The sequence below is a fragment of the Narcine bancroftii genome, chromosome 4 (genome assembly GCF_036971445.1).
Source record: "Narcine bancroftii isolate sNarBan1 chromosome 4, sNarBan1.hap1, whole genome shotgun sequence".
Taxonomy (NCBI): Eukaryota; Metazoa; Chordata; class Chondrichthyes; order Torpediniformes; family Narcinidae; genus Narcine; species Narcine bancroftii.
The window spans coordinates 92,808,497-92,821,399 of NC_091472.1; the positions used below are offsets into that span (position 1 = coordinate 92,808,497).

The 12,903-nt window shown below is 38.0% G+C and overlaps 1 protein-coding gene across 7 annotated transcripts in view; it reads right to left on the reverse strand.

Annotated features, from left to right (window-relative positions):
* The window catches only part of LOC138760836 (KH domain-containing RNA-binding protein QKI), a 628,685-nt gene that overhangs the window by 575,587 nt on the left and 40,195 nt on the right, over positions 1-12,903 (reverse strand). The window lies entirely within an intron of this gene.

The following is a 12,903-nucleotide window of genomic DNA, read 5'->3' on the forward strand; positions in this document are numbered from 1 at the left end:
GGAAACCCTAGGTTATCCAATTTGGACCTCAAAAGATAAAAATATTCCAAACACTGAAAAGCTAGGCAAGTTCAAAGACTCTCTGGAACGATGCAGATTTATCATTGTGCCTTGGACAAGCACAGGGAAAAATTCAAAGAGCTAATGGAGTGGTGGCCCTTATTTTCAAGAGCCCTAAAGGACAGAGGGGTACCAATTTCTATTGTAGCTATGCTTTCTGTTGTTAAAGCACTTTTAGAACTCTAAACATTTGTGGAGACCATACCTTGAGAGGACAATGTGGGCAGAGGTAGTGCGTACAATAGTTACAGGCAAGATGAGTAACGGGTTTCACAAATCACAAAAAGAAACAAACCTTGTTTTAAGAAAGCCACTTGAAATGAAGCATCTTTCCCCCTGAAGAATTTAAGATTAATATCTATACTTTGATGCAACAAGCTTTATACCAACAAAATGTAGGCCTGGCACATTGTATTTCCAAGGCAACCTACTACTTAAAGTGACAGCTTAAAAAGTATGAATCGCAAGCACCTAACTTTCGAAATTTCTAAGTGTTCATTGTTCAGCAACATTTGAATGAGAAAAATGACAAGTGGGCGAGGCTAATTTTGTAACAAATTGTTTTGCACTCTGGATTTCACTTCTCATGTCTGGAAGAAAACTGAATAGAAATTCTCTTGTGCTCTGTCTATATTTGCACACACCATGTGGTTGAAACAGCAACATATCAATTATTCTTCCAATTGCAAACAAAATACTGTCTGTAGTTAGGGTTGTGTGAAGGTGGACACTGTTGGGCTGAAGATAAAAGCCAAATATGTTATGTACTAACCGGCCCCCATTAGTCCTAACACAAGAACAGCATTAGAAGATTAGCCAGACAGTGGTAAATTCAAAATAACAGTTTTTATTAAACATTATTTAAACCTTTTATTAATCACTAACAGTTCTCACTTAACTCTATGCTTAAACCCCACTATACACAAAAGTAATTGTATAAATGTGTGTGTGTATTAAAATCCAAACTATTTCAATTTAAACTTGAGACTGAAAAGTTATTTTTAAGGCCCAGTATTTTAAAGTCATGTTGAACTTGAAGGTCTATTAAATTGTAGTTCAGAAGTGATTATGAAATATCAAGTTCTTTTAAATTGTTGCTTAAAGCAGAAATGAAGTGTTTGTTAATACTGACTTAGTCCTTAGACTGTTCAAACTCACAAATCTTGTTGAGTCATTTCCCCAGGAAGAGATTTCTTCTTTAACTCTCACACTGGTGATCTTCAACTCCCTCTTAAGAGTTCTGGAGTTTTGGCCAATGAGGAGACTGCCTTCCAATAACAAAAAAGAGATAGAAGTGGCCTGGCTTACTTTAAAGCCACTTTGAAGAGCAACCCCTCCTTCTCCAGAGAATATTTTCAATTCACTCCTCCTTCTTCTGGTCTCAAGATGCCTCCTCCTTTTATATTATACATCCTAAAATAACATCACCAATGAGGTCAGTCTTAGTTCCTAGAAAACATGCGATCAGTTAATGGAATTTTAAACAGTTGCCAACCCTAGTTTCTTGTAAACCATGTGATCTTCATACTCTGTCTTATGGACAACACAACTCCAAAAGATTACCTCACTTCTGGTTCATGTATATCACTTATATGGTTCTGAGTTTAATTTCTTCTGTTCAAGAGGTCTTTAGTTGTTTAGTTTAAAAAAAGATGGCTTCCTTCAGCCATTCTTATTGAGTACTTAGATACTTCTATTTTTAATAAAGCAAACACTCCATTGTTCTTGAATAAGTAAGACCTATTTCAAATCCATTTCCTCCATCTTTCTAAAACACAGACTCCAAAATGAACACTCTTTCTGATTTCAATGATGTATCTGTAAATGCGTTAACCTGTGTGTGGCCCTGTATCAACCCACAACTAACTTACCTAGAATACATACACATATTTCAACTCTATAATTTACTAAGACATTTTATAAGAAGTATAACTTATCCTTAACCTAAATATTACTATTAGCACAGATCCATTACAAGTATGAAATTAAACTTAATTTGGATCCCAACCATGATCCTCATGATGAGGATCCAGTCATTTTTGGGCAATGCTATATGGTACTTCAAGAACTGCACTGGATGGACATTATGTAATTAGATATGTGGCAGCTGTTCATGTGTAACACAAGCCTGAAAGGCCACTGAATTTCCTAAGTGACAAAGTAATACTGAAATTATTATAATTTTCCTATGGAAAGTACATTTTCAATCATATGGCACTGTAATTAACAGCATCCAAAGATATGATTTCAAGTGCAGAATTTCTCTTTCTGGCCAGTAATTTACAATAATACAAAATATTTGTAATTGTCTTTTATCTAAAACTGTCATGCATAAATAAAATGTTCCTATTTTCTTCCAACACAGCAGCCCACATCAGTCCTTTATGTCTGCACTGCTTCATGGACCCATCCTGTTCGTAACTAATTATCTTTGTGACCTATTCTCCACAAATTCTGTCACTCAGCTACATAGCCAGAGCAATTTACCTTGGCTATTTCTTATCAATCTGCATGTTTTTGGGATGTGGGAGGAAACTGCAACACCAGGGCAAGCTCCACAGCCTTAAGGAAAACATACAAGCACAGCATACCACAAGTCCCTTTTGGCCCATGAGCCCTCACTGCCCAATTACACCCATGTGATCAATTAACCCACTAAACCTTTCCTCTTTGGAACTTGGGAGGAAATTAGGGCCACCAGCAGTAACCCAAGTGGCCATGGAAGAAAGCATAAACTGCTCACACACAGTGGCCAATTCAAACCTGATCATTGGCTCTGTACCAGCATTGCACTAACCGCTACACTATGCCATCCTATATACCATCTTATTTTCTACAAAATCTCATTATAAAAATTCATGTTAATCAAAGACAAATTTCTAGTGAGAAAAATACAAACAGTAACATTTATCCTCCTATTCACAATCAGAATAAAATGTGGTATGTAACTTTTTTTAAACTCTCCTCCATTCTGATATTTGCACAGAATCTTGACAACAGAAAGGATTTTTTTTCATTTTGAAAACCTTTGCTTATTCCTCTCCTTTTCAGAAAGAAAACATTTAACTACAAAACTGCACATTTTGAAAAGTCCAATCCAACATTCATTTGGCTAGTTCTGGCCCTTTGGAAGATTTTCTTATCCAATAGAGAAGATCTTGATAACTCTGCAAATATTCCTGATCTGCTTTCCTTGAGGCAACAATTATCTTGACAGCAATAATGTTTTATTTGTTTTACCATGTGTATCAAAAAGAATTGCTTTTGGGGGATATAACAGATGTAAATATGAAACAATAGTTTAAACTTCACAAGTGATCAGTGTCCCGCTCCAACACAAGCTGTTCGTAATATTTCATTCTGCCCTTAACTACAATAAAGCTGAGTTTAGCAAGAGAAAAATAAAGAGTCATTGACAGGGTTCAGTAACTTCCCTCACATTTTGGAATATCAGTTTTTTTATCATTCCGTCATATCCTGATTGCTTTCTTCACACTAAATCAACAAAACATCATGAAAATAATCCAAGGGAGAGAAATATTTTCTGGAGTATGGAAACAATGGTTTTAGAATGAAGCATTTACAAAATTATTGTTCATTATCCTCAATCTCTATAGATTCACATTCAAAAGAATGAACAGAATCCAATTTGTACTTTTATAAATCTGGGAAGGGTAATAAATTGATCATTCTTCAAATTACTTCATTGGTTCTATGCAGCTTTTTTTTTCTTTTTAAAATATTGTTATTACCGTAACTTGAGAAAGATTACGTGTATGTTGTTTAGATATTAGTTATATAGCTTTTACTGACATGGTCTTTGCCCTCAGACAGCTCCAAGAAAAGTGCAGAGAACAAAACAAAGGACTCTACGTCACCTTTGTTGACCTCACCAAAGCCTTCGACACCGTGAGCAGGAAAGGGCTTTGGCAAATACTAGAGCGCATCGGATGTCCCCCAAAGTTCCTCAACATGATTATCCAACTGCACGAAAACCAACAAGGTCGGGTCAGATACAGCAATGAGCTCTCTGAACCCTTCTCCATTAACAATGGCGTGAAGCAAGGCTGTGTTCTCGCACCAACCCTCTTTTCAATCTTCTTCAGCATGATGCTGAACCAAGCCATGAAAGACCCCAACAATGAAGACGCTGTTTACATCCGGTACCGCACGGATGGCAGTCTCTTCAATCTGAGGCGCCTGCAAGCTCACACCAAGACACAAGAGAAACTTGTCCGTGAACTACTCTTTGCAGACGATGCCGCTTTAGTTGCCCATTCAGAGCCAGCTCTTCAGCGCTTGACGTCCTGCTTTGCGGAAACTGCCAAAATGTTTGGCCTGGAAGTCAGCCTGAAGAAAACTGAGGTCCTCCATCAGCCAGCTCCCCACCATGACTACCAGCCCCCCCACATCTCCATCACGCACACAAAACTCAAAACGGTCAACCAGTTTACCTATCTCGGCTGCACCATTTCATCAGATGCAAGGATCGACAATGAGATAGACAACAGACTCGCCAAGGCAAATAGCGCCTTTGGAAGACTACACAAAAGAGTCTGGAAAAACAACCAACTGAAAAACCTCACAAAGATAAGCGTATACAGAGCCGTCGTCATACCCACACTCCTGTTCGGCTCCGAATCATGGGTCCTCTACCGGCATCACCTACGGCTCCTAGAACGCTTCCACCAGCGTTGTCTCCACTCCATCCTCAACATCCATTGGAGCGCTTTCATCCCTAACGTCGAAGTACTCGAGATGGCAGAGGTCGACAGCATCGAGTCCACGCTGCTGAAGATCCAGCTGTGCTGGGTGGGTCACATCTCCAGAATGGAGGACCATCACCTTCCCAAGATCGTGTTATATGGCGAGCTCTCCACTGGCCACCGTGACAGAGGTGCACCAAAGAAAAGGTACAAGGACTGCCTAAAGAAATCTCTTGGTGCCTGCCACATTGACCACCGCCAGTGGGCTGATATCGCCTCAAACCGTGCATCTTGGCGCCTCACAGTTTGGCGGGAAGCAACCTCCTTTGAAGAAGACCGCAGAGCCCACCTCACTGACAAAAGGCAAAGGAGGAAAAACCCAACACCCAACCCCAACCAACCAATTTTCCCCTGCAGCAGCTGCAACCGTGTCTACCTGTCCCGCATCGGACTTGTCAGCCACAAACGAGCCTGCAGCTGATGTGGACTTTTACCCCCTCCATAAATCTTCGTCCGCGAAGCCAAGCCAAAGAAAGAAGAAATCCAAACAAGAATACAAGTCACATATCAATTATATATTGTCTTATACAATTCTCAGAAAAGTGAAATATCCTTTTGAGAATTTCACCTCATATTCTAATACATTGTGAACAGACCAATCTCTTCTAGTTGTAACAAACAAAATTAAGAACAAAAAAAGGGAAAAAGGGAAAAAACATACTAATCTAACCCCTCCCACTTAATCTGTTCACCAGCAAATAAATTGTTAAGTATTGAGTATTGGCTCTTGGGTGTCAGATAGATAATCCCCAGAGCACCCCTGCCTAAGTAATCAAATTATGAAGTAGTCCATGAATGGGCCTCATATCTTACCAAATTCAACCTTGATTTCTTTAACATTATATCTACTTTTCTTCAAACTCAAGCATGTCATAACATCCTCTAACCATTGTATACGAGTTGGTGCTATGCTGTCTTTCCATCTTATCAAAATTACTCATCTGGCCATCAATGAAGTAAAAGTTACTATTCTTTTTAGAGTTGAATTCAAGGAAATCCCCTGTTCTAGAGAATTACCAAACAAAGAAATAAAAGGACACAGTGCAGCTTGTGGTGCAGTGAATAAAGCACAACAGAAGGTGTCTGAGCTGAACCAAGAGAATTGTTTAATGGATTCTTCATAGGAGTTGGTGTGCTATCACAATCAGACGACCTCTGAAGTCACGTGCCTCCCAACCACTGGGAACTTCTGATCCTGTGGGAGCCCACATCTATGGACGCCAGTTTGATAATGGAGTGGTGCAGTTTGCCACAACAGTTCTAATTTAATCCTTAAGAATTTTAAAGAATTGTTCCCAATATTCTTGTAGATTTGGACATTCCCAGAACATATGAATCAGAGAAGCCTCAAAAATTTTACATTTGTCACATAGTGAATCAACATCAGGATAAAAATGAGATAATCTATCTTTGTGTACTCTATGCACAATGTTAAATTGTATTAAACCAAGTTGTGCACAAAATTAATCATATCAAGCATATTATCCCAATTTTCATCTGGATTTGATGTATTCAGTGTCGTTCCCATTCATTCTTGATTCCCATCCCTGAACTTATTCTTAGGTTCATCTAATTGCTATAAATGTTAAGAGCCAACGAAGTAATTTTCTTTTTGTGATATTTATAATTTAGTATTCCTACCATCTACAGAGCTCCAGATTAAAAGTTGCAATACATTTAATCACTTAAGTATTCACAATACTGTATATGGAAACTGATGCACCATCAATTACTCCAAGACTGAGGTTGAGAAACCAATAGGCTTTTATTCATAAAGAACAAAGGCACATCCATACTGCTCGAATGTCTTGCACTGAGGAGGAGGCTCTAGAACAGTCACCTTTATACAGGAGCCTGTGGGAGGGGCCACAGATGTTGAAATGTTGATTGTAGTGTTCATAGGATAAATGTAGAAAGTTGTGTTTATATATAAAAAAACATCAGGTTTTACTTAGTCAAGAAACTCCCACAAAACAGGGTACAAGTTTAAAAACTAACAAACCTCCCAGACAGGAATCAATTCTCACCTCTTCTACAGAGCCTGCCCCCTACCCAACCAGGTTCGAGATGTCCTGATATCTTTAACACAATAGTGCTAACTGACTATTGATAGAATCAATGAGCTGTCAAAAGGCTGCCCATTCATAAATCAGTTTCCCGCCCAAATGCAGCTGATTGAGTTAGTACCTGTTAGATGCGATGTAAATTATCAAAGGTTGCAATAAGCATCCAGCAACACTGATGGGACCCCTCAGTCCCTGGTTGACATTGTTTTTGCCCAGAAGTTTTGGCCACCATTGTAATAAATTAAGATTAGAGTGAAACTAGCCATTTGCATGGGTTATTTGAAAACCAGAAATCAGACAAGCAGAGAACGGATATTGGTGTGTTCTAAGAGGAACCCTTCCACACTTCTGTTAGTTTTTGTATACAAGAAGCATGTCTCTTAATTATGATTTGCACGTGAGAATAAATGACTGACAACAAAATCATTTCTCTATCTTTAGGAAGAGGATATGCAAAATGTAAAACATAAGTTGTAACAATACATTTAAAGAAATGATATCCAATTTGTATGCAGGAAAATGCTTGAAATATTGTTCCCTGTGACTGTGTTCTTTGAATGAGATCAAACAGTCTTAGTGAGGTGACCTTGTCTACTCAACACTACAGACTGTTCATTCCCACTAGCATTATTTGAATAAAGTCTGTTTGAATTGTACTGTGTGGCTTGGTTGTACCTTGACAGGAGCACAACTCTCACACAGGTACAGTCGGCTAATGGGTATCCCAACCAGCCAAATACATACAACAGTGGTTAACCACAGAAACCGTTTCAAAATCAGTCTTCATTCGCTCTGCTTAGTGGTCCAAGAACATGAAAAAAAACTAAAGATAAATCTCAACATAAATCCCCAATTTTTTGGATGTAAACATACACCAGAGTGAATGGGATTGACAATCTGATGAGAGGCAAGATAGTCTGATGAGAATCTTACCCACCTTGCATATGAAATTACAAAGTTAATGTTAAAACCCAACACCCTCAAGTCAGTGGTTTTCAAACTGCCCCCATAAACTCACATTCCACTTTAGCAATCCCTATGCCAGAACTGCTCTATGATTAGTAAGAGATTGCTTACTGCTCTACACCCAATTATTACTGAAATATTTTGCTCATGAAAAATTGTCATTGGCCTATTTCCTTTGAAGTTATGAAACTGTGCATGTAATGAGTCAATTAAGTACAATTAAAACAGTACTTTTCAAACTTTTTCTTTCCATTCATATACCACCTTCAATAATCCCTTACAGAGCACCTATGACCTAGGGATTGCTGAAGATGGTTAGGGGGGGCAGTTTGAAAATCACTACTCAAGATGGAGGCACCCTTAACAACACTAGTTACTTAACATAAATTTCTTTTATTATTAAGCTTGGTGGCGGCGCACATCGAGATGCAACCAAACCGGCCACTTTGGGAATGACTGCTCTAATTATTCAGGAATTTGATAATGAGCCGTATCTATAGTATAATGGCCATATGCACCAAAATTCTTGCTTGCTGCAGCTGAACAGGTACTTAATTTTAAAAATACATTGCATTAAATTAAAATTAGACAATATATATTCAGTTACCATCGAGCAATAAAATAAATTATCATTACAATAATGCAGGAAATCCTTTTTGTGGCATTGAAGCAGTCCATGATTAGGCAGCACCTCAGAGTGGATGGGATGCGAGAGCCTGTGATGGACCTTGGTATTTCCTCTAGCCTTCTGCATTACTGCCAAAATCAGGCTATGATGCAGTCTTTGATAAAGAAGATGCAGTGGATGTTGTGTATTTGGATTTTCAAAAGGCCTTTGACAAGCTGCTGCACATGAAGCTACTTAAGAAAAGAGCCCATGGCAAAACAGGAAACATACAAGAGTAGACCATGACTAGCAGTAAGCAGAGAGTCAGAATACAAGGATCATAATCTGTTGGCTGCCAGTTGCTAGTGGTGTTCTACAGAGGTCAATGTTGAGGACGCTACTTGGTAATGCTGCATTTTAACGATTTCAATTATGGAATGAATGGGTTTGTGGCCAAGTTTGCAAATGATACGAAGGTGGGTGAGCAGGTAGTGTTGAGGAAACAGGGAGGCTGCAGAAGGACTGATACCTATGAGAAGAACAGGTAATTGTGTGCAAATGAAATATACAATGTTGAAAGTGCACAGTCTAGCACTTTGGTAGAAAAGATAAAGAGGCAGACCATTTTCTCAAGGAGAGAAAATTTAAAATACCCAAATGCAAAGGGACCTGGAAGTCCTCATGCCTGATGTAAACTTGCAGGTGAGTCAGTGGTGAAGAAGGAAAATGCAATGCTTGAATTCATTTCAATAGGAACAGAATACAAACCCTGAACGTCACATCCCTGCTCTTATAATGCACTGGTGAGGCTTCACTTGGAATATTGAGGGCAGTTTTGGGCATTTTATTTAAGCATGTGCTGATGTTGGAGAGGTTTCAATTGAGGTTCACAAGGATAATTCCGGGAAAGAAAAGGTTATATGAGGATCTTATACAGGCTCTTGGCCTGTACTCATTGAAATTTAGGAAAATGAGGGGGGAATCTCATTGAAACATTTTGAATGTATTTTTTAAATATTTTAGTTAAAATTTTAACCAAATATGGAGTCAATTACAAAGTTAAAAATACAAATACAAAAGTACATTCAATATTTACTTCATGATGAAATCCCCCAACACCCCCCAAAGTCCACAAAGAAAAAAGAAATGAATGAATGAATGAAAAAAATGAATGAAAGAATGAAAAAATGAATGAATGTATAGAAAACCAAGAGAAAAAAAATAAGATACCAAAGAAAGAAAAAGAAAATGGATTGGATTATTGAAAAAAGTGTCATACACTCCACAGATCACAATTTATATTCTATTTAATTTCCTTTGAAGAAGATCAACGCTGGTCTTGAGGATTGGGAAAAACTCACCTAAAGATTTATGCCTGAATTTTGTAAATATGATTGCCAAATTTGTAAAAATCATATTTATTTCTTAAGTTGTAGGTAATCTTCTCCAGGGGAATACAACTATATATCTTTGCATTCCAACATGCCATACCACATTTTTCTGGCCACTGTTTGGGGGTTCCCATTTGAAGTAAGAGATACATTGCTTAGTAAATTTCTTTGTATTTCCCATTTGAATCAGCAATTCTAAATCACTACACTTAAAAACATTGTTGGGCCCAATTTATCCCTAAGATATGCTCTTATTTGAAAATAGTTGAAAATTGTGTTATTAGGATTTCCATATTTATTTTTTTAATTGTTCAAGTGACATAATTTGATCCTCCTCATAACAATCTTCAATATACCAAATCCCTTCAAGGAACCAGATTTTTAAAATTTGATTACCCATTGTACATGGTTTAAATATCTCTATTTGTTTTATACCAAATATTTATTAAATTATTTAACAAAGGGGTTTTTCTTTCATTCCTCTTCCATGCTCTCCCCTATCCAATTATCCAATTCTATTTTCACCCATGCAGTTTTATCTCCTTCAAAAATAAATCTCATCTGTGCCACTCAATAATTTTTTTTTTTAATTAGGGAGTCATAAACCACCCAATTCATATTTTTAATGCTGAAAGCCATGGACAGAGTAGAGGCAGAAAAGTTGTTTCCCATGGTGGGAGAATAGAGGACAAGAAGGCACAACTTCAGGATTGAAAGGCATCTGCTGATGCCTGTGAAATTTGTCACAACAGGCAGTTGTAGAGACCAGGTTACTGGGTGCATTTAAGGCAGAGATTGATAGCCTCTTGATTAGCCAGGGCATCAAAGGTTATGGGGAGAAAGCTGGGCAGTGGGGCTGAGTGGGAAAATGGATTAGCTCATTTCAGCTCCTGTTTTATGGACAATGTGAAGGAAAATCCTAAAAGTTTCTGCAGGTATATTAAGAGCAAAAGGATAGTAATGGACAAAATTAGTTCCCTTGAAGATCAGGGTGGTCAGCTTTGTATGGAGCCAAAAGAGATAGGGGAGATCTTAAATGATTTTTTTTCTCCATCAGAATTCACACAGGAAAGAGGCACAGAGTTGTTGGAAGAAAAACAACAAGCAGTGAGGTCATGGAACCTATACAGATTAAAAAGGAGGAAGTGCTTGCTGTCTTCAACCAAATAAGGGTAGATAAATCCCCAGGAAGTGACAAGATATTCCCTCAAACCTTGAGGGAGGCAAGTGTAGAAATTTCAGGTGCTCTGGCAGAAATATTTCATATGTCCTTAGCCATGGGCATGGTGCTAGAGGATTGGAGGGTAGCTCGCATTGTTCCATTGTAATTCCAAAAGTAACTCTGGAAATTATAGGCCTGATGTCAGTAGTAGGTAAATTATTGGAAGGTATTCTAGACATTGGATATACAATTATTTGGATAGCTTGAGACTGATTAGGGATACCTAACATGGCGTTGTGCATGATAAGTCAAGTTTAACCAATTTTAACAGTTTTTCGAAGGAGATTACCAGGAAAGTTGATGAAGGAAAAGTTGTCTACATGGACTTCAGTAAAGCCTTTGACAAGGCCCAGCATGGGAGGTTAGTCAGGAAGGTTCAGATGCTAGGTATTTATGGTGAAGTAATGAACTGGATTCAACAATGGCTGGACGGGAGAAGCCAGAGAGTAGTGGTGGAAGATTGTTTCTCAAATTGGAGGCCTGTGACTAGTGGTGTGCCTCAGGGATCAGTCCTGGGACCATTGTTGTTTGTCATCTATATCAATCATCTGGATGATAATGTGTAAATTGGAATACAAGTTTGCAGATGACACTAAAATTGAAAGTGCTGTAGACAGCTAAGAAGTTTTTCAAAGTTTACAGAGGAAACTGGACCAGCTGGTAAAATGGAAGATGGAGTTTAATGCAGAACAAGTATGAGTTGTTGAATTTTGGAAGGACAAACCAAGAAAGGATATACATGGTAAATGGTAAGGTACTGTGGAGTGCAGTAGAACAGATGGATCTGGAATATAGGTGCATAATTCTCTGAAAGTGGTATCACAGGGATAGGGTTGTAAAGTGAGCTTTTGGCATATTGGCCTCATAAATCTAAGTATTGAGAACAGGAGTTGGGATGTTATGTTTAAGTCGTATAGACATTGGTGAGGCCAAATTTGGAGTATTGTGTGCAGTTATGGTCACCTAATTACAGGAAAGATATCAATATGATGGAAAGAGTGCAGAGAAGATTTACTAGGATGGTGCCCAGACTTCAGAAACTGAAGGGAAAAGTTAAACAGGTAAGGTGCTTATCCTGTGGAGTGTAGAAGAATTAGGGGAGATTTGATAAAGGTATTTAAAATTATGAAAGGGATAGACAGAGTAAATGTAGATAGGTTTTTTTTCCCCACACTGAGGGTAGGTGAGATACAAACCAGAGGACATGGGTTAAGGGTGAACGGGGAAAGTTTAGGGGATCATGAAGGAGAACTTCTTCACACAGAGTGGTGGGAGTGTGGAATGAGCTTACAGCTGAAGCAATAAATGCGGGCTCAATTTTAACATTTAAGAAGAAATTGGACAGGTACATCAGAATGAGTTAAATTTCGCTAATATATAATGCACTTCAATGAAGTACTGACTGCTATATTCAAACTAAAAGATGCCAGATTTCCAATCCTTTTGAAAGTTATCCAACTGCTCTGCATTCTCGCTCACTCCTTACCAGATGATAAATCTTCCACTTATTTCTACCATCTAAAAAGGAAATAGTACAAAATATTTACATTTATTTGTTCAGATTGAATGCAATTAAATGCCTTTACATTTTTGGATTGATCCTAATTTGAATTAGTTTCCTAATTTTCTCTCTTTCTCTTCATCCATTTCAATACTGTATTTTATTTGTCCGTAAGTTACAATGAGTAGTTATTCCATTACTGGAGAGGATGTCTACAATGTGCTGAAAAGTTTTTAAAGTGATTGAGTACTAAAAGGTTTGATGCTAATTTAACTAATCCTAAAAGCTTTCATGCGAGAGAGAGTGAGTTCTGATGCAATATCT